Below are 23,118 nucleotides of genomic sequence, written 5' to 3'. Positions count from 1 at the left end.
GCTGCAGACAGAAGAAAGCATTTCCCCAGTCTCTCCTCCCCCAGTAACTTTGCCTAGGCTGAGATGATGTAATCAGTCTGCTGCAGGCAGGATGAAGCATTTCCCCAGTCTCCCTTCCCCCAGTGACTTTCTCTAGGCTTAGATGATGTCATCAGTCTGCTGCAGGCAGAAGGAAGCATTTCCTCAGTCTCCCCTCCCCCAGTAACTTTGCCTAGGCTGAGATGATGTCATCAGTCTGCTGCAGGCAGAAGGAAGCATTTCCTCAGTCACCCCTCCCCCAGTAACTTTGCCTAGGCTAAGATTATGTAATTGGTCTGCTGCAGGCAGGAGGAAGCTTTTCTTTAGTCCCCCCTCATCCAGTGATCAGACTGTACATTATAACTTTGTAGAGGGAGGAGCAAGCATTTCCTCAGTCCCCCCTCCCCCGGTGAACAGACTGTACATTGTAACTTTGTAGAAAGAGGTGGAAGAATTTCCTCAGTCTCCCCTCCTCCAGTGATCAGGCTGTACATTGTAACTATGTAGCAAGTCACATGGTAACTCTGGGTGATGGCAGAACAAAGATGGCTCCTTCCTTCTGGGGAGAGAAGCAGTTCCAGAGACATACGTTTTGGGGTCACTCTCGCCACCTTCAGACAGGATTTGGTATCTGCGGGGGTATTCTGTTGCCCAGGAAGCACATGTTTGTACATAACTTAGCGCAGTCGGGGTGGGACTACAAGCCCCAGCATGTCCATTGAACCCCCTGGGGATAGCTGCATTGTCAGTCTTTGCAGTACCTGCCCCCCTCCCCCTCAGCGGCTGCGCTGGCAGTCCTTCCCTCCATTGTAATTTATGACATGCGGCTATTTGTGCGCTCGGCGGGCGCGCTCTGATCAATATGTAAATGGCGGCCCGGCCTGATCTGCATACACAGAGCTCACAATAAAGCCGCATCGCATGAGTTTTATGGCTGTGCAGCGGCAGAGCGGGACGCGGGCGAAGGGCTCATTACAACGATCGGGCGTGCCGCTGCTGCAAATTCATGGGCTGCAAAAAAAAAAAAAATTTCAGGGATTGCAGCATTTAAAGGGGGAAACCGGGGAAAAGACTTGGGGTGGAAAGAAATTAGTGGCACCCCCAAAGACAAAGCGGGCAATTTTTTTATTTTTTTTTTTTCAACTTTTTGCTTTTTCTTGTTAAGTTTTGTGATGTGTGACTTCTTCCATGTTTGCCAGAAAATTCCTCCTTTCCCCTCCAGGGACTGTGATTGATGGCAGGCTCTTGCTGAGATTGTGATCCTAGACTTTCCATCAGGCCGCAGTCCATAGAAGAGCTGCATGGGGCAAACGGCATCGGCTGTCACAGCTTCTGGCTGCTCCCGGTCACCTTCCTTGTGCAGGCAGTGACATCTCCGCCGTAATGTGGATTCTGGTCAGCCAGGGATGGAGGAGACTCTGGAACCCTCAAGATGACTCCTTTAGCAAAGACATTTCATAGTAGTGAGCATTAAAGTGGGCCTCTCAGTAACTTTATATCTCTGTGTAAATACATTTTTGACGTTTCATTATACACATTATATATATATATAAATCTGTATACAGCAGTAACGCTATAGAAGAGCTCCACCTTTTTATCATGAAAAGCCATCCTTGAGCTCCAGTCAGTGACATTGTCTAGGCTGAGGTGAGGTCACCAGTCAGTGACGTGGCCTAGGCTGAGGTGAGGTCACCAGTCAGTGACGTGGCCTAGGCTGAGGTGAGGTCACCAGTCAGTGACGTGGCCTAGGCTGAGGTGAGGTCACCAGTCAGTGACGTTGCCTAGGCTGAGGTGAGGTCACCACTAAGTGACGTTGCCTAGGCTGAGGTGAGGTCACCAGTCAGTGACATTGCCTAAGGTGAGGTCACCAGTCAGTGACGTTGCCTAGGCTGAGGTGAAGTCACCAGTCAGTGACGTTGCCTAGGCTGAGGTGAGGTCACCAGTCAGTGACGTTGCCTAGGCTGAGATGAGGTCACCACTCGGTGACGTTGCCTAGGCTGAGGTGAGGTCATCAGTCAGTGACTTTGCCTAGGCTGAGATGAGGTCACCAATCAGTGACGCTGCCTAGGCTGAGGTCAGGTCACCAGTCAGTGACGTTGTCTAGGCTGAGGTGAGGTCACCAGTCAGTGACGTTGCCTAGGCTGTGGTGAGGTCACCAGTCAGTGACGTTGCCTAGGCTGAGGTGAGGTCACCAGTCAGTGACGTTGCCTAGGCTGAGGTGAGGTCACCAGTCAGTGACATTGTCTAGGCTGAGGTCAGGTCACCAGTCAGTGACGTTGCCTAGGCTGAGGTGAGGTCACCAGTCAGTGACGTTGTCTAGGCTGAGGGGAGGTCACCAGTCAGTGATGTTGCCTAGGCTAAGGTCAGGTCACCAGTCAGTGACGTTGCCTAGGCTGAGGTAAGGTCACCAGTCAGTGACGTTGTCTAGGCTGAGGTGAGGTCACCAGTCAGTGACGTTGTCTAGGCTGAGGTAAGGTCACCAGTCAGTGACGTTGCCTAGGCTGAGGTAAGGTCACCAGTCAGTGACGTTGTCTAGGCGGAGGTGAGGTCACCAGTCAGTGATGTTGTCTAGGCGGAGGTGAGGTCACCAGTCAGTGACGTTGCCTAGGCTGAGGTGAGGTCACCAGTCAGTGGCGTTGCCTAGGCTGAGGTGAGGTCACCAGTTAGTGACGTTGCCTAGGCTGAGGTGAGGTCACCAGTCAGTGACGTTGTCTAGGCTGAGGTGAGGTCACCAGTCAGTGACGTTGCCTAGGCTGAGGTGAGGTCACCAGTCAGTGGCGTTGCCTAGGCTGAGGTGAGGTCACCAGTTAGTGACGTTGCCTAGGCTGAGGTGAGGTCACCAGTCAGTGACGTTGTCTAGGCTGAGGGGAGGTCACCAGTCAGTGATGTTGCCTAGGCTGAGGTCAGGTCACCAGTCAGTGACGTTGCCTAGGCTGAGGTAAGGTCACCAGTCAGTGACGTTGTCTAGGCTGAGGTGAGGTCACCAGTCAGTGACGTTGTCTAGGCTGAGGTGAGGTCACCAGTCAGTGATGTTGCCTAGGCGGAGGTGAGGTCACCAGTCAGTGATGTTGTCTAGGCGGAGGTGAGGTCACCAGTCAGTGACGTTGTCTAGGCTGAGGTGAGGTCACCAGTCAGTGACGTTGCCTAGGCTGAGGTGAGGTCACCAGTCAGTGACGTTGTCTAGGCTGAGGTGAGGTCACCAGTCAGTGACGTTGCCTAGGCTGAGGTGAGGTCACCAGTTAGTGACGTTGCCTAGGCTGAGGTGAGGTCACCAGTTAGTGACGTTGCCTAGGCTGAGGTGAGGTCACCAGTCAGTGACGTTGACTAGGCTGAGGTGAGATCACCAGTCAGTGGCGTTGCCTAGGCTGAGGTGAGGTCACCAGTTAGTGACGTTGCCTAGGCGGAGGTGAGGTCACCAGTTAGTGACGTTGCCTAGGCGGAGGTGAGGTCACCAGTCAGTGACGTTGTCTAGGCTGAGGGGAGGTCACCAGTCAGTGATGTTGCCTAGGCTGAGGTCAGGTCACCAGTCAGTGACGTTGCCTAGGCTGAGGTAAGGTCACCAGTCAGTGACGTTGTCTAGGCTGAGGTGAGGTCACCAGTCAGTGACGTTGTCTAGGCTGAGGTAAGGTCACCAGTCAGTGACGTTGCCTAGGCTGAGGTAAGGTCACCAGTCAGTGACGTTGTCTAGGCGGAGGTGAGGTCACCAGTCAGTGATGTTGTCTAGGCGGAGGTGAGGTCACCAGTCAGTGACGTTGTCTAGGCTGAGGTGAGGTCACCAGTCAGTGACGTTGCCTAGGCTGAGGTGAGGTCACCAGTCAGTGGCGTTGCCTAGGCTGAGGTGAGGTCACCAGTTAGTGACGTTGCCTAGGCTGAGGTGAGGTCACCAGTCAGTGACGTTGTCTAGGCTGAGGGGAGGTCACCAGTCAGTGATGTTGCCTAGGCTGAGGTCAGGTCACCAGTCAGTGACGTTGCCTAGGCTGAGGTGAGGTCACCACTAAGTGACGTTGCCTAGGCTGAGGTGAGGTCACCAGTCAGTGACATTGCCTAAGGTGAGGTCACCAGTCAGTGACGTTGCCTAGGCTGAGGTGAAGTCACCAGTCAGTGACGTTGCCTAGGCTGAGGTGAGGTCACCAGTCAGTGACGTTGCCTAGGCTGAGATGAGGTCACCACTCGGTGACGTTGCCTAGGCTGAGGTGAGGTCATCAGTCAGTGACTTTGCCTAGGCTGAGATGAGGTCACCAATCAGTGACGCTGCCTAGGCTGAGGTCAGGTCACCAGTCAGTGACGTTGTCTAGGCTGAGGTGAGGTCACCAGTCAGTGACGTTGCCTAGGCTGTGGTGAGGTCACCAGTCAGTGACGTTGTCTAGGCTGAGGTCAGGTCACCAGTCAGTGACGTTGCCTAGGCTGAGGTGAGGTCACCAGTCAGTGACGTTGTCTAGGCTGAGGGGAGGTCACCAGTCAGTGACGTTGCCTAGGCTGAGGTGAGGTCACCAGTTAGTGACGTTGCCTAGGCTGAGGTGAGGTCACCAGTCAGTGACGTTGACTAGGCTGAGGTGAGGTCACCAGTCAGACGTTCACTAGGTTGATGTGAGGTCACCAGTCAGTGACTTTGCCTAGGCTGGGTCGATGTCATCAGTCTGCTGCAGGCAGGAGGAAGCATTGCCTTAGTCTCCCCTCACCCAGTGGTTGGACTGCAACTTTTTAACTTTGGGTGAGAGGTTGCAGCAGGGGGCTGATGTGTGTCAGACAGTTGTGAACCCAGCCAGTTCTCGGCTGCCGACTGACCAAAGCTTAGCATTCCTCTTAAGCCCTCCACTTCTCGCTCTCTGTTGTTGTCTATTTTCAACCCATCTCTTGCGCATCTGTTTAATCTGCCGCAGCCCTCCACTTCTCGCCCTCGTTTCCGAGCCCGACTCCCCCCCCACGCGTGTCGTGATTCTCTGTTCTCCAGCTGTCCGGGGTCACTTATGAAGCAATTAATGCGGATCCAGAGAGCTGCAGATTGCAGATTCATTATACAGCGGCCTACAAGCTGTAATTTGCTCCATTTTGCCGTTTTTATAATTTTGGTGCGTGCGCGCTGCGAGCGGCGGTAAAACGAGGGGAGATCCGGGTCTGATATCGCCGTCTCATAAACCACCCCCCCCTCCCCCCACTGCTGTCCTGCTAAATTATTCTGCGTTTAAACACGAGATCTGCTCTGGTTTTTAGCCGCCACTTTGCTGTAATTATGTAGCCGGGCGCGCTTTGTCCGTACGCCGCATTAAAATGGATGGACTATCATTGTGCGTCCTGGGCAGGCGCCAAGCGTGAAGTCTGCAATCAGCGCACATTAGTGACACTTCTTAACATACTGCCCATCCAGCTGAGATAATTGTGCTGACGGCTGAAACGAGGACTGTCTGTCACTCGCAACGAGCAATCAGATTGATCCTGATGTTTCTGGAAGCTGGAATCTGATTGGTTGGGGGGGGGGGGTATTACCTATTCTTGCCATTGGTATGCTATATATCAGGGGTCTCCAAACTTGGGCCAAATGTGGCCCTTTGCTTTCCTTTATATAGTGCTCTAGTCTTCCCAATGACACCAATGATGGGACACTATTCCTCCCACTGACACCAATGATGGGGCACTATTCCTCCCACTGACCCCAATGATGGGGCACCATTCGTCACACTGACGCCAATGATGGGGCACCATTCGTCCCACTGACACCAATGATGGGACACTATTCCTCCCACTGACACCAATGATGGGACACTATTCCTCCCACTGACACCAATGATGGGACACTATTCCTCCCACTGACACCAATGATGGGGCACTATTCCTCCCACTGACACCAATGATGGGGCACTATTCCTCCCACTGACCCCAATGATGGGGCACCATTCGTCACACTGACGCCAATGATGGGGCACCATTCGTCCCACTGACACCAATGATGGGACACTATTCCTCCCACTGACACCAATGATGGGACACTATTCCTCCCACTGACACCAATGATGGGACACTATTCCTCCCACTGACACCAATGATGGGGCACTATTCCTCCCACTGACACCAATGATGGGGCACTATTCCTCCCACTGACACCAATGATGGGACACTATTCCTTCCACTGACACCAATGATGGGACACTATTCCTCCCACTGACACCAATTATGGGACACTATTCCTTCCACTGACACTAATGATGGGACACTATTCCTCCCACTGACACCAATGATGGGGCACTATTCCTCCCACTGACACCAATGATGGGGCACTATTCCTCCCACTGACACCAATGATGGGGCACTATTCCTCCCACTGATACCAATAATGGGTCACTATTCCTCCCACCGACACCAATGATGGGGAACTATTCCTCCCACTGACACCAATGATGGGACACTATTCCTCCCACTGACACCAATGATGGGACACTATTCCTCCCACTGACACCAATGATGGGTGCACTATTCCTCCCACTGACACCAATGATGGGGCACTATTCCTCCCACTGACACCAATGATGGGACACTATTCCTCCCACTGACACCAATGATGGGACACTATTCCTCCCACTGACACCAATGATGGGACACTATTCCTTCCACTGACACCAATGATGGGTGCACTATTCCTCCCACTGACACCAATGATGGGGCACTATTCCTCCCACTGACACCAATGATGGGACACTATTCCTCCCACTGACACCAATGATGGGACACTATTCCTCCCACTGACACCAATGATGGGGCACTATTCCTCCCACTGACACCAATGATGGGACACTATACCTTCCACTGACACCAATGATGGGGCACTATTCCTCCCACTGACACCAATGATGGGACACTATTCCTCCCACTGACACCAATGATGGGGCACTATTCCTCCCACTGACACCAATGATGGGGCACAATGGTGGCAAGCTGACTTCATCACCCAGTCTTTGGAAGTGACTCAAAGTCTTCACTGAGCTCTCTGCTTCTTTATGCTGAGCGAGTTATCTTTGTATTCAGTAGAGCAGTGGTTGTCAACTTACAGGGTATAGGGGTCCCCAATTGTGGCCCCTGACAACACCAAAGGTGTTTTTGAGTATATAATGCTATAGAAGACATATCTACATGGAACAGTCAGAGAGTCCATGCTACAGGTGTGGTTGAAGTCTGGGGATGTTCTGCAGGAGACTGCCGGAAACTGGGAATGTATTACAATTATGGTTGAAGATGGGACATTCTGCATTAGACATGCTACAGGACATGTTTGGAGACTGGGGACATGCCACAGGACGTGGTTTAAGACTGGGGACATGCTACTGGATGTAGTTGGCACTGAGGACATGCTACAGGACATGGTTGGAGGCTTGGACGTGCTACAGGATATAGTTGGCACTGAGGACATGCTACAGGCTGTAGTTGGAGACTGAGGACATGCTGCATTTGTGGTTAGAGACTAGGGCCATTCTGCAGTAGTATATCAGAGACTGCAGCCATACTGTAAATGTGGTTTAAAAGTGGGGACATTCTACAAAAGACTGTCAGAGACTGGGGCTATGCTATAGCTGTGATTGAAGACTAGGGACATACTACAGCTGTGTCTGAAGACTGGGCATATGCTACAGGACATGGTTAGAGACTGGGGACATGCTGCAGGACATGGTTGGAGACTGGGGACATGCTACAGGACATGGTTGGAGACTGGGGACATGCTATAGGACATGGTTAGAGACTGGGGACATGCTGCAGGACATGGTTGGAGACTGGGGACATGCTACAGGACATGGTTGGAGACTGGGGACATGCTATAGGACATGGTTGGAGACTTGGCACATGCAACTGGATGTAGTTGGCACTGAGGACACGCTACAGGATGTAGTTGGAGACCGGGGACATGCTACAGGATGTAGTTGGAGACTGGGGACATGCTACAGGACATGGTTACAGACTGAGGACACGCTACAGGACATGGTTACAGACTGAGGACATGCTACAGGATGTAGTTGGAGACTGGGGACATGCTACAGGACATGGTTGGAGGAGACTTGGGACATGCTACAGGACACGGTTGAAGACTGAGGACATGCTATTGGATGTAGTTGGAGACTGAGGACATGCTACAGGATGTAGTTGGCACTGAGGAAATGCTACTGGATGTAGTTGGCACTAAGGACACGCTTCAGGATGTAGTTGGAGACTGGGGACATGCTACAGGACATGGTTGGAGACTGGGGACATGCTACAGGACATGGTTGAAGACTGAGGACATGCTATTGGATGTAGTTGGAGACTGGGGACATGGTACAGGACATGGTTGGAGACTGAGGACGTGCTACTGGATGTAGTTGGCACTGAGGACACGCTTCAGGATGTAGTTGGAGACTGAGGACATGCTACATTTATAGTTAGAGACTAGGGCCATTCTGCAGTAGATTGTGGACTGGGGCTATGCTACATCTGTGTCTGAAGACTGGGGACATTCTTCCGGAGACGGTCAGAGACTGGGGACATTCTTCAGGAGACGGTCGGTGACTGGGGACATTCTTCAGGAGACGGTCGGAGACTGGGGACATTCTTCAGGAGATAGTCGAAGACTGGGGACATTCTTCCGGAGATGGTCAGAGACTGGGGACATTCTTCAGGAGACGGTCGGTGACTGGGGACATTCTTCAGGAGACGGTCGGAGACTGGGGACATTCTTCAGGAGATAGTCGGAGACTGGGGACATGTTATATACTAGCAGTGGTTGAAGACTGAAGCCATGCTACAGCTTTGTTTGGAGATTGAGAACATTCCACTGTAGACTGCCAGAGAGACTGGGGCCATGCTACAGGAGACTGCTAGAAATGAATGCCATTACATCTTCTGCTCCAGTGCCTGTCTCCTGTGGTGTGCAAAGGGCAGCATTGAAAGTATGAAGGGTGATGGTTGGGGTTGAAGGTCGTGTAGCTGGGCTGTAGAAGTTAAAGTATAAGATTGTGATTGATTGGTAAAGAAGAGAGAGTGCAGTGGTAAGACTTAGGGGCCCCTTGACCTCAGGGGGCCCCAGATAGGGCATCAGCCTAGCAGGGTGGGCAGTCCTTTTGGCAGAATGTGCAACCGAGGCCGACAATGAAATATTCAGCAGCGGCTGACATCTCTGTTCATATTTGGCGATGTGGATCAGTTGCAGCGTCATGGTGACAATCACTGGACAACCCGCCGCATAATCATTTTCCTCGCTTTATTAATTGCGGCACGATCGCTAATGGGGTCGCCTCCCTCGGTGCTGCGTGCCAAGATCCCGCCAGATCACAGGCAGGAGAGCGGCTTTTCCTTCCCTGCTGGCACCCCCACCCCCCTCTCCCCACCATACAGAAGTATCACGTCGCCTCTCGCCCTCCTCAAGTCGTGTGCCGATGCAGAAAAAATGCGCTAATTATACTGAGCGCAGGTGCTACACCGACAGGGGCTGTGCCGTCTTCCGCCTCTGCAGGAACAGAAAATGCCAGCTTTCCTTAAATGGGCACAAAAAAAAAAAAAAAAATGTTTAAATTTGTCACTTTTTACGCCGACGGGAACATGTTCAGCGCCGGCACTTTGTGCTGAGAAATGGATTATTTTCACAGATTTTTCAGAAAATAGTTGTAGAATCTTAAAGCTGAACTGCAGGAAGCCAGATAAGTATGCAGGCTTTGGGGTTAGAGGGAGAGGGTTAGAGTAATGGTTAGAGGTGACGTTAGGGGGTTAGGTTTAGAGGGTTAGGGTTGGATGGTGAGAGTTAGGGTTTGTTAGGGTTAGACAGTAGAGTTGGGGTTGTATTTGGGGTTAGGGTTGGCTGGTTAGAGTTAGGGTTAAAGTTGGGGTTAGGATTGGATGGTTAGAGTTAGGGTTGAAGTTAGGGTTAAGGTCGGATGGTTAGAGTTAGGGTTAGGGTTGAAGTTAGAGTTAGGGTTGAAGTTAGGGTTGGGTGGTTAGAGTTCGGGTTAGGGTTGAAGTTAGGGTTAGGGTTGGCTGGTTAGAATTAGGGTTGAAGTTAGGGTTGGATGGTTAGAGTTAGGGTTAGGGTTGAAGTTAGGGTTGGAAGGTTAGAGTTAGGGTTGAAGTTAGGATTAGGGTCGGCTGGTTAGAGTTAGGGTTGAAGTTAGGGTTAGGGTTGGAAGGTTAGAGTTAGGGTTAGAGTTGAAGTTAGGGTTAGGGTTGGATGGTTAGAGTTAGGGTTAAAGTTAGGGTTAGGGTTGGAAGGTTAGAGTTAGGGTTGAAGTTAGGATTAGGGTCGGCTGGTTAGAGTTAGGGTTGAAGTTAGGGTTAGGGTTGGAAGGTTAGAGTTAGGGTTAGAGTTGAAGTTAGGATTAGGGTCGGCTGGTTAGAGTTAGGGTTGAAGTTAGGGTTGGATGGTTAGAGTTAGGGTTAAGGTTGGCTGGTTAGAGTTAGGGTTGAATTTAGGGTTAGGGTTGGATGGTTAGAGTTAGGGTTGAAGTTAGGGTTGGATGGTTAGAGTTAGGGTTAAGGTTGGCTGGTTAGAGTTAGGGTTGAATTTAGGGTTAGGGTTGGATGGTTAGAGTTAGGGTTGAAGTTAGGGTTGGATGGTTAGAGTTAGGGTTAAGGTTGGCTGGTTAGAGTTAGGGTTGAATTTAGGGTTAGGGTTGGATGGTTAGAGTTAGGGTTGAAGTTAGGGTTGGATGGTTAGAGTTAGGTTTGAAGTTAGGATTGGCTGGTTAGAGTAAGGGTTGAAGTTAGGATTAGGGTTGGCTGGTTAGAGTTAGGGTTAGGGTTGAAGTTAGGGTTAAGGTTGGCTGGTTAGAGTTAGGGTTGAATTAAGGGTTAGGGTTGGATGGTTAGAGTTAGGTTTGAAGTTAGGATTGGCTGGTTAAAGTAAAGGTTGAAGTTAGGATTAGGGTTGGCTGGTTAGAGTTAGGGTTGAAGTTAGGATTAGGGTTAGCTGGTTAGAGTTAGGGTTAGGGTTGAAGTTAGGGTTAAGGTTGGCTGGTTAGAGTTAGGGTTGAATTTAGGGTTAGGGTTGGATGGTTAGAGTTAGGGTTGAAGTTAGGGTTGGCTGGTTAGAGTTAGGGTTGAATTAAGGGTTAGGGTTGGATGGTTAGAGTTAGGTTTGAAGTTAGGGTTGGCTGGTTAAAGTAAAGGTTGAAGTTAGGATTAGGGTTGGCTGGTTAGAGTTAGGGTTGAAGTTAGGTTTAGGGTTGGATGGTTAGAGTTAGGGTTTGTTAGGGTTAGTTAGAGTTAGGGCTGAAGTTGGGATTAGGGTTGGGTGGTTAGAGTTAGGGTTAAGGTTGGCTGGTTAGAGTTAGGGTTGAATTTAGGGTTAGGGTTGGATGGTTAGAGTTAGGGTTGAAGTTAGGGTTGGATGGTTAGAGTTAGGGTTAAGGTTGGCTGGTTAGAGTTAGGGTTGAATTTAGGGTTAGGGTTGGATGGTTAGAGTTAGGGTTGAAGTTAGGGTTGGATGGTTAGAGTTAGGGTTAAGGTTGGCTGGTTAGAGTTAGGGTTGAATTTAGGGTTAGGGTTGGATGGTTAGAGTTAGGGTTGAAGTTAGGGTTGGATGGTTAGAGTTAGGTTTGAAGTTAGGATTGGCTGGTTAGAGTAAGGGTTGAAGTTAGGATTAGGGTTGGCTGGTTAGAGTTAGGGTTAGGGTTGAAGTTAGGGTTAAGGTTGGCTGGTTAGAGTTAGGGTTGAATTAAGGGTTAGGGTTGGATGGTTAGAGTTAGGTTTGAAGTTAGGATTGGCTGGTTAAAGTAAAGGTTGAAGTTAGGATTAGGGTTGGCTGGTTAGAGTTAGGGTTGAAGTTAGGATTAGGGTTAGCTGGTTAGAGTTAGGGTTAGGGTTGAAGTTAGGGTTAAGGTTGGCTGGTTAGAGTTAGGGTTGAATTTAGGGTTAGGGTTGGATGGTTAGAGTTAGGGTTGAAGTTAGGGTTGGCTGGTTAGAGTTAGGGTTGAATTAAGGGTTAGGGTTGGATGGTTAGAGTTAGGTTTGAAGTTAGGGTTGGCTGGTTAAAGTAAAGGTTGAAGTTAGGATTAGGGTTGGCTGGTTAGAGTTAGGGTTGAAGTTAGGTTTAGGGTTGGATGGTTAGAGTTAGGGTTTGTTAGGGTTAGTTAGAGTTAGGGCTGAAGTTGGGATTAGGGTTGGGTGGTTAGAGTTAGGGTTTGTTAAGGTTGGATAGTTAGAGTTGGGGTTGTATTTTGGGTTAGGGCTGGATGATTAGAGTTAGAGTTAAAGTTGGGGTTAGAAGGTTAGAGTTAGGGTTTGTAAGGGTTGGATAGTTAGTCAGGGTTGTATTTGGGGTTAGGGTTGGATGATTAGAGTTAGATTTGAAGTTGGGGGTTAGAGTTAGGGTTGAAGTTGGGGTTAGAGTTGGATGAAAAGAGTTAGGCTTGAAGTTGGGTTTAGGGTTAGAAGATTGCGGTTAGGGCTTAAGTTAGGGTAAGAGAGTTAGAGGGCTAGAGTTACAGTTTGGGTTAGAAGGTTAAAGTTAGGGATAAAGGTGAGGCTGAGGTTAAAGTTAGAGAGTTAGTGGTTAGTTAAGGTTGGGGTTAGGATTAGAGATAGGGACATAGTTAGGGCTGGGGTTAAAGTTTAGGTTAGAGTTAGAAGGTTGGGGTTAGAGAGTTAGCATTAGGGAGTTGGGGTCAGAAGGTTAGAGTTGGGGAGTTAGGGTTAGAGGGTAAGAGTTTTGGGTTAGAGGGTTAGAAAGTTAGGATTAGTAAGTGTTAGTACTGTGCATGGTACTCTAACCCCGTCTTCTGATTCCCTGCCAAACAATGCTGCAAGATAAGACATCAATCTTCTCTACTGCAGTTAACTTATTCGGATTGGTCACTGGTAATGCTGCTGAGTGTCCAGTGAAGGAAGAGCAGCAGGCTGATGGTTCATTCCTCTGCTTACTCGTTTCTCGCCCCCTTTTTAGCCAGCTCTCCGATCCTAGCTCAGGCATGCCCCCTGCTGCAGGCGCCTGTGCGGTGTTGTGGAATGCGAACCCGGGGCGTGATTCTGCTCCAGCATAGAGGATAGCATAGAGTTTCTCTTCAAGTTTGGGGGTACAGACACCGGAGATTGTGGTGGGAAGGAGGGAGAACCTGAAGCTTCCCTCTGTGGAGGCGGTGGAGTAGATTTGGGAGCTCTGGGGATGTAGGGTTACCATGTGACAGTAGAGGGGGCGGAGCCCAGAGACTGCCCTCCCCTGCAGAGCGTGAGAAGCCGTGTACATTGGAAAATTTGCAACCTGGTCATTTTTTCCTCTTCTCAGTGCTCTGTGTTGAATGAGACACTCAAGAAAAAAATAAAAAAGAATTCAAACACAACAAAGCAGAATCAGAAGATTTTTTGGGGAAGAAAAAATGCTTTCCATTCAGTCTTGCACCGATGTACCTCCTTTAACGGCTTCCTCTGATTTCACTGCATACTGTGAGCTCCTCACAATGTGCATTAGAAGCTGCAGCAAGTCAGATAGAGCCCCGCCTCATTTCCTGGCTGGAGGACACCCAGCATCATCTAGCACTTTCCTCCCCAGCCTGACTGTTTCTGGCCCACCCCCTTCCACTCCTTGGATTTAAATGCTTTTAAACACAGAGGCTCAGCACCACATGTGGGTGTTACCTATGCAACAGCCCTTAGAACGCCATCCCCATCAGACTGACACCCACCCCCTTAAAGCATTTTGATATTTGCATAACTCCTCCCACTGTTTGCATCAGGGCTGAGGGATCTTGAGAGGAGTACTGAGGCCGGGTGCTGCTGTGATGTTTCAGGAAGCACCAGCCATGATCTGCCTGCATGGCATAGAGAAGCATAGAGACCCAGTGATAGCATCACTGGGACTAAGATAAGGTATGAAATCAAAACAGAAAGGTTAAAAAAAAAAATACCATGTTGATAATGGGGGAGGGGGAACCCGGGAAGGCAGTATTAAAATCAAACACAATATTAGGAAATCTGCGCCTTAACCACTTACCGACCGCCTGCCGCAGATATACTGCAGCAGACTGGCTCGGCTGGGGGAACTGAGGTATGGGTACTTCGGTTTGCGGGAGCGCTCCTGGGGGCCAGAGGCACGCACCCGCCTCCACTAGGCAGCAGGGATGCCAATGCATGGGGCCGGCGGCCGCGATTGCCGCCAGCACCCGCGATCGCTCCCCGCTGGAAGAGAACAATGGTCTAGTGAAAACACAGCCAACCGTTCTTCTTTCTGAAATGATCACAGAGCCCCTGTGATCCTTCTATATAGGATCACATGTTTCTATGGTCATTTCACAAGCCCATCCCCCTCACAGTTAGAAAACACCCCCTAGGCTCACGCTTAACCCTTTGATCACCCCTGGGTTAACCTCTTCACTGCCAGTGTCATTATTACAGTAACAGTCCATATTTTTAGCACTGATTACTGTAGTAATGTCACTGGTCCCCCCCAAAATTGTCAAAAATGTCAGTAAGGGGTCCGATCTGTCCGCCGCAATGTCGCAGTCCCGCTAAAAATCGCTGATCGCCGCCATTACTAGTAAACAATCAATAATTAAATAAAAATGACATAAATCCTTCCCCTAGTTTGTAGACACGGTAACTTTTGCGCAAACCAATCAAAATACGCTTATTGGGATTTTTTTTTTTTACCAAAAATATGTAGCAGAACACAAATTGGCCTAAAATGATGAAAAGTTTTGATTTTAAATTTTTTTTATTGGGAATGTTTTATAGCAGAAAGTGAAAAATATTGTTTTTTTTTTTTCTTCAGAATTGTCGCTCTTTTATTGTTTATAGCGCAAAAAATAAAAATTGCAGAGGTGATCAAATACCACCAAAAGAAATCTCTATTTGTGGGAAAAAAAGGATATCAATTTTATTTGGGTACAGCGTCGCACGGCCGCGCAATTGTCAGTTAAAGTCACGCAGTGCCGAATCGCAAAATATGGCCTGGTCAGGAATGGGGTAAAATCTTCCGGTCCTAAAGTGGTTAAATTTTTTTTATTGGGAATGTTATATAGCAGAAAGTGAAAAATATTGTTTCCTTTTTTCAGAATTGTCGCTCTTTTTTTGTTTATAGCGCAAAAAATAAAAATCGCACAGGTGATCAAATACCACCAAAAGAAAGCTCTATTTGTGGGAAAAAAAGGACGTCAATTTTATTTGGGTACATCATCGCACGGCCGCGCAATAGTCAGTTAAAGTCTATCAGTGCCGAATCGCAAAAAATGCCGATAAGGGGGAGTAAATCTTCCGGTCTAGAAGTGGATAATACATATACGGCAGGTTGGTGTCTATGGAGTGTCGGCATCTATAGGGTCCTCGTCCTCCGGCGTCTATTTTTGAGTTTAGTTGCGATTCCTCTTTTATGTCGGATTAACTTTCATTTCATCTTACAGTTCCGCTGATTGGCTGCGCGTTTTTTTTCCCCGCTGTAATACTGAGCGCCCTCCTAATCGGAGTCATCCTATTGGAATAAACGGTTCTATATATTACCCGTAATTGAATTTATCTGCATGTTTCTGTTTTTTCATCCCGTTGGTTGGTGAAGTGGTGAGCGCGGCGTTTAATAGGATTAACGTTTCTATTCGATACTCGTGTCGTACAATCCTGCCTGTCGCTACAACGTTTCATTTTACAACAAAGCGAGAACGGCGACTTATCGCTTGTCTTTGAAATATATCAGAAAATAAACTGCCGGTGGCAACTTTGTTCTGTTTCTTGGTAGAAATGGAGAATTGCCCCGTGTATGGGCAGCACTGCACTTCATCTACACAAGACATCAATAGAGGGGTTAGTCCCGGATCACGCTAGCCTGCGAATCCACTGCGGGTTCCCGCATTGCACTCGAATCACAGGCAGCTCACACCACAATATGCGAATCACTGGGGGTGTCAATACAAAGTTATCGACACCCCCAGATCAGTTCGCAGATCGCTTATTTTGGGGAGACATAAAGCCAAGAAAAGTTATTTGAAAATTGCTTCCCGGCTGTCTTTTGTGTCTTCATATTTCTGTCCCGAAAAGGTCCAGAAAGTTCTAATGTTACAAAAAAGTAAATAAATAAACAGATGATGATGGATTGATTGGGATGACGATGATGGATTGATTGGGATGACGATGATGGATTGATTGGGATGATGATGATGGATTGATTGGGATGATGATGGATTGATTGGGAGGATGATGATGGATTGATTGGGATGATGATGATGGATTGATTGGGATGATGATGATGGATTGATTGGGATGATGATGATGGATTGATTGGGATGATGATGATGGATTGATTGGGATGATGATGATGGATTGATTGGGATGATGATGATGGATTGATTGGGATGATGATGATGGATTGATTGGGATGATGATGATGGATTGATTGGGAGGATGATGATGGATTGATTGGGATGATGATGATGGATTGATTGGGATGATGATGATGGATTGATTGGGATGATGATGATGGATTGATTGGGATGATGATGATGGATTGATTGGGATGACGATGATGGATTGATTGGGATGATGATGGATTGATTGGGATGATGATGATGGATTGATTGGGATGATGGATTGATTGGGATGATGATGATGGATTGATTGGGATGATGATGATGGATTGATTGGGATGATCATGATGGATTGATTGGGAGGATGATGATGGATTGATTGGGATGATGATGATGGATTGATTGGGAGGATGATGATGGATTGATTAGGATGATGATGATGGATTGATTGGGATGATGATGATGGATTGATTGGGATGATGATGATGGATTGATTGGGATGATGATGATGGATTGATTGGGATGATGATGATGGATTGATTGGGATGACGATGATGGATTGATTGGGATGATGATGATGGATTGATTAGGATGATGATGATGGATTGATTAGGATGATGATGATGGATTGATTGGGATGATGATGATGGATTGATTGGGATGATGATGATGATGGATTGATTGGGAGGATGATGATGGATTGATTAGGATGATGATGATGGATTGATTGGGATGATGATGATGGATTGATTGGGATGATGATGATGGATTGATTGGGATGATGATGATGGATTGATTGGGATGATGATGATGGATTGATTGGGATGATGGATTGATTGGGATGATGATGATGATGATTTTCTGCTAAATCCAGGATTGTAGTTAAAATCCTGTTCTACCGGGTGCAGTTTAGACAATACACCCCTTCCAGCACAACCCCCCCCCCCCCAAAACACATATTCCCCAATTATCCTTACTAGCACACCCCCCCCCCCCCAAGAAAGAAAAACACCCCCCACCATATCACTCCTTCTAGCACAACCTTCCCCCTCAATCCTCCCTTCTGGCACAAATCTTTGTACCACATCCCCCAAACCCCTATAAACAAATGCCCCTGCCCCTGCAAAAAAAATCACCCCTCCTAGCACAAATCTACCGCTCAAATTCCCCCACCAAGTACACATCCTCTCCCCCTCTCCAAATCCCTCCTCCCAGTACAAATCCCCCCCACCTAATTCCTTCTCCCCAGCACAAATCCCCCCCCATTGCCCTCCTAGCACAACCCCCCCCCCCCAAAACAAATGCCCCTCCCCCTACCATATTACCTCTGCTAGCAAAAACCCCCTAAATCCCCCTACTAGCACAAATACTCTTCTCCCATCCCCCTCCCAACACAAATCCAGCTAAATCACCACTCCCAGCACTTTCACCCAAACTTCCCCTCCTAGAACAATTCTTACCCCCCCCCCCCCCAAATTCCCCCTCCCACCCCATATGATGCCACAGTACCCAGGGCTGCTGCCCCTCCTGCCCACCCCTTGTCCTGACTCTGTGTGGGTCACCAATACCAGGCTGACGGGAGCCTCCGCCATGACAGGTCCTCTTTAGTACCTTGCTGACCTTGCTACTTTTCGGGTTGTCAACGGCCCCTGTGACTTCCCAAGCATGCAGCAAGTGAAGTATTTATTCCAGAAAGTATGGAAAGTATTGGATCAGGCGGTCAGTCACTGCGAATTTTGTGGCGCGTCTCCTTTAAGCGCCATACATCTGCGCTGCGTGTGCTGCCCTCATTCCTGAGACAATCCGTCCAGTCAGCAAATTGCGTCCGGCAGATCCCCCTCCCCGGGTCTGCAGGTACCTCCCGTCTGCTGATTGGCTGTCACCAGCCAGGGGGAGAAAATACTGATTATGCGGTATAAATAGCTTGTAATGTGCGGGGGAGGGGGGGGGGACTATTTAAGGTGACAGGACGCTGCAGATTGGGACCCCACTTTTGGTGCGCCGCACCTGCTGCTGTCTGTTAATGCACACAGATTACATTCCTATTACCAGCAAGCCAATCCTCTGCGACAGTGCGATTAGAGCCCAGTAAATCTTTTAGAACCTTCCAAAAAAAGCTTTGTTTTCTGGTTTAGGCCGGTTCAGCTCTATGGAGGAACCCGGATTCCGGTTCTGTCAGTTTCAGGCTCAATCAAAACCCATTCATTGCAATGGCACCCGTTCCAAATCATGCGACTAAAGTCGCAGCATCTTTAATGGTTTCTGCTCTACTTTGATGCGACTTTTTTGCAATTCGAGTGCCATACAGTGTAATAAGTCTCAATAAGGCCCCTTTCACACTTGTGCGACTTGTCCTGCGACTTGGGACTGCAAAGTTGCATGACAAGTCATACTCTATGATTTTTAATGAGTACCGTTCATATCTGGGCGACTTCAAGTCACAGCAACTTCAAAGTAGTCCCTGCACTACTTTGGTCCGACTTTGATGCGGTCCATAGCCCTCAAGATTGCACAGGCATTGCTTCAAGTCCAGTCAAAATTGCAGCAAAATCGCATGACTTATAGGTCGCACAAAGTGTAAAAGGGGCCGAAGTCGCACTGAAAGTTGCACGTCTTTAGAGTCGCTCTAGTGTGAACAGAGCCTCAATCTGACCCCATGCGCTCGGGTCGTAGATTTTCCACCGGTGTAGCGGAAGTGACCTGAGACGTCGTTCTGTTTTGTAGCGATTTTCCACACACGCATTTCTGGCTTTTACATTTTATTTATTTACTTGAGTCAAATCAATCGGGGACGTTAAATATTGATTACCGGTTTAAAGAACTTGAGGTTCGATGAGGAGGATGAAATGTTCGATGCGTCACACAATTTTAAAACTCATCAAAAAGGATCAAAGATTTTCCTATTGTTCATGGCGACTTTTGCTATTTGGTCTAGAAAAAAAAAAAAACGCAATTGTAAAAAATTCCACAAATCCTCTCATTTCTCTTGAATTAAACTGAAGCATCGAACCATTTATGAAATCGAACGATATGAACAATGTTTATAAACAATGTTACTTTGATCAGATAGCATATAGAGAGATACAATGTTTATAAACAATGTTACTTTGTATCTCTCTCTATCTCCTGTCTGATCAATGTTTATAAACAATGTTATTTTGTATCTCTCTATCACCTGTCTGATCAATATTTATAAACAATGTTACTTTGATCAGATAGCATATAGAGAGATACAATGTTTATAAACAATGTTACTTTGTATCTATCTATCTGCTATCTGATCAAAGTAACATTGTTTATAAACATTGATTAGACAGGAGATAGAGAGATACAAACAATGTTACTTTGTATCTTTCTATTTCCCGCCCAAACAATGTTTTTATAAACAATGTTAAATCGTATCTCTATTTCCCGCCTGAATAATGTTTATAAACCATGTTACTTTGTATCTCTCCATCTCCCGCTTGAACAATTTTTATAAACAATGTTATTTTGTATTTATCTCCCGCCTGAACAATGTTTATGAACAATGTTACTTTGTATCTCTCTATCTCCCGTCTGATCAATGTTTATAAACAATGTTACTTAGTATGTCTCTATCTCCCGTCTGAACAATGTTTATAAACAATATTACTTTGTATCTTTCTATCTCCTGTCAGCAATGTTTATAAACAATGTTACTTTGTATCTCTCATCTGTTCAATGTTTATAAACAATGTTGCTTTGTATCTCCCGTCTGATCAATGTTTATAAACAATGTTACTTTGTATCTCCCGTCTGATCAATGTTTATAAACAATGTTACTTAGTATGTCTCTATCTCCTGTCTGAACAATGTTTATAAACAATGTTACTTTGTATCTCTCACATAATGTAAGCCTGGAGTGTGTTAGTGTGTCCCATGTGTGGGGGATCTGGCCACGCCCTCTAGTAAATCACAGGGTGTGAATTTTAAGGACAGTTCCTCTTTTAGACAGATTGGAACTTGAAAAACTTTTTATTTTATTTATTATTATAATTCTAATGTTGGACATCGGATTTTCTTCTATTTTCGGCCAGCAAATCGAGCGCCATGCCGAATCTGGACAACAATATGGGAAACACAGAATGATGCGTGTTAACCCCTTATTGCCCACACCTTGGCTGGTGTGGGGGTACTATAGCAGGAACTGGTGTCACCCTAGGGGGGGGGGGGTACTTCTCTGTGGTCACCCCGGTGAGCGGCAGCCTAGACGCAAAGCGTCTTCAGGGCCCCTTTCCTGGAAATTGAAGGTTTTGTTTTTTTTTAACGTGGCGAAACGCAGCTCCCAGCGGGGTTCTGAGGCGCGGCAGCTGGATGCTCAGACTCGCGCTAATTACTGACAGAAGGGCGGCAGGCGGAAACGCTTTTGATTTCGAAATGTCGTTTTGCTCCTGCGGCAGAGTCACTGCGGGGAGGTCTCTACCTCCCGTCTCACACCGGCTCTGCGGGAACATCAAAGGAGCGCGGCCGCGGCGACATCAAAACGGAGACGGGCCCGAGGCGCAGAGACCTGAACCCGGACATACCTCGCCACTTCCCGAGATGGCGGGGGGAACGCCTTCCGCGGCCAAAATATCCAGGCGGACAAGTCGCTGCCGCGGAGGTCTTATTAATGTAAGAATGTAGAGAGGAAAAGACCGCCATGCAAGAGGCGTGGCCTATTGATAAAGTAGTGAATGTGACATTCACCAAACATTCTCTATTGGGGAATCAATCGTCATTATATTGACTTGGAAGATTCATTTTGCTGAATGTCCGATTCACTACAGTTCGGATCTGTAAAAGAGGACCTGTCTACACCTTTTTATGAATAAGGCCCCTTTCACACTTGTGCGACTTGTCCTGCGACTTGGGACTGCAAAGTCTCATGACAAGTCATACTCCATGATTTCCAATGAGTACCGTTCATATCTGTGCGACTTCACGTCGCAACGACTTCAAAGTAGTCCCTGCAATACTATGGGCCGATTTTAATGCATTTTGAGGTCCATAGACATCGGTATTGGTCCAAGTCCAGGCAAAATTGCAGGCAAAATCGCATCAAAATCACACAGCTTTTAGGTCGCAAAAGTGCCAGTTCACACTGGTGTGATGCGGGAACCCTGCGAATCCACTGCGGGTTCCCGCATCGCGCCCGACTCGCAGGCAGTGCACACTGCTATATGCGAACTGCTGGGAGTGTCAATACAAAGTTAACAACACCCCCAGATCAGTTCGCATATCGCAGCACCAACTGTCAATTCGGACAGGAATCGGATCTCATAGGTGTGAACACCCATGCGATCCGATTCGGGTGCGGACCAAAAAAAGGGTCCTGTGCAACTTTGGTCCGAATGTGATGCAAATTCAGCCATACAATCTGTATGGCTGAATTTGCATCGCACAGAAATCGCATATGATTTGCAGAGTAGTGCGCTCCGAATCACATGCGATGTCTGACAACACATATGTGTGAACCGGAACAAAGTGTGAAAGGGGCCTTAGTGTCCCAATATACAGAAACATGAATAAATATAGATAGGTTGGTGTAGTTAGTTAACCACTTGCCGACCGCCGCACGACTATTTACTGCAGCAGTCAGCCCCTCACAGGCAAAGCGACGTAGGGCTACATTGCTAGCCTGTGAGAGTCTAGGGAGCGAGCGTGCGCCGCTGGAGGCGCGCTCCCGCGCGGTCACGGACCCCCCCGCGCGTGTGACTGACGGACCCGATGTCTGCCGGTCACTCGCGATCGTCCGTTAGAGCGGGAGAAAGGCAGGCGGCTAATGTAAACACAGCCGCCTGTCATTCTCCCCTGTGTAGGAATGGTGATCATACGGTTCTACTATGTAGGACCGTTGATCACTGTTCCTACACCTCAAGCCACAGCCAATCACAGTAAGAATCACGCCCCTAGGGACACACATAACCCCTCCCTCTCATAAAACGTTAACCCCTTCCCTGCCAGTGTCATTTTACAGTAACAGTGCATATGTATAGCACTGATTACTGTAGAAATGTCACTGGTCCCCCCAAAAGTGTCAAAAATGTCAGTCAAGGGTCCGATCTGTCCGCCGCAATGTCGCAGTCCTGCAAAAAAAAAATCACAGATCGCCGCCATTACTCGTTTAAGAAAAAACAACAAAATGACAAAAATCTTTCCCTTTGTTAGTAAACGCAATAACTTTTGCGCAAACCAATCAAAATACGCTTTTTGCTATTTTTTTTACCAAACATAGGTAGTCTAAAACAAATTGGCCGAAAATGTTAAAAAATTTTGATTTTTACATTTTTTTGGGGGGGAATTTCATATAAAAATATGTGAAAAATATTGTTATTTTTGCTAAATTGACGCTCTTTTTTTGTTTATAGTGCATGATCAAAAAATCGCACAGGTGATCAAATACCACCAAAAGAAAGCTCTGTTTGTGGGAAAAAAAGGACGTCAAATTAGTTTAGGTACAGCGTCGCACGACCGCGCAATTGTCCGTTAAAATCATGCAGTGCCGAATCGCAAAATAGGCCCTGGTCAGGAAGGGGGTAAAATCTTCCGGGGCTTAAGTGGTTAATGGAGGCACATTGCCGCATCCCAAAAATAGTACAACAAAGCGAGAAGAAGTCTCATGCAGGAGGAGGCCAAGCTACGTCGTAGTTCACAGAGACATCCCGACATGTTTCGAAATCTAGAATGATCTCTTCTTCTTCAGGGGAAGATGATCCAATCATTTAAAATGCACAGGCAATGGTTAGCAGATGGAAAGTAGCCATAAAAAAGGATGAATATAATGCCTATGATGATCTCCTTGACGTGCATGGAAGAGCTGCTCACGAGGATCGCCACAAGGGGAGGAGCCATTATGTGTGGCTGG

At 47.7% G+C, this 23,118-nt stretch overlaps 1 protein-coding gene across 8 annotated transcripts in view; it reads left to right on the top strand.

The window, feature by feature from the left end:
• The window catches only part of CACNA2D2 (calcium voltage-gated channel auxiliary subunit alpha2delta 2), a 354,828-nt gene that overhangs the window by 106,163 nt on the left and 225,547 nt on the right, over positions 1–23,118 (top strand). The gene's annotated exons all lie outside the window — the stretch shown is intronic.

This window comes from Pelophylax lessonae, assembly GCF_965119305.1.
Source record: "Pelophylax lessonae genome assembly, chromosome: 8".
NCBI classification, from domain to species: domain Eukaryota; kingdom Metazoa; phylum Chordata; class Amphibia; order Anura; family Ranidae; genus Pelophylax; species Pelophylax lessonae.
The sequence above is the reverse complement of the archived record's forward strand: the minus strand, read 5'-3'. Positions and strand labels throughout refer to the sequence as shown.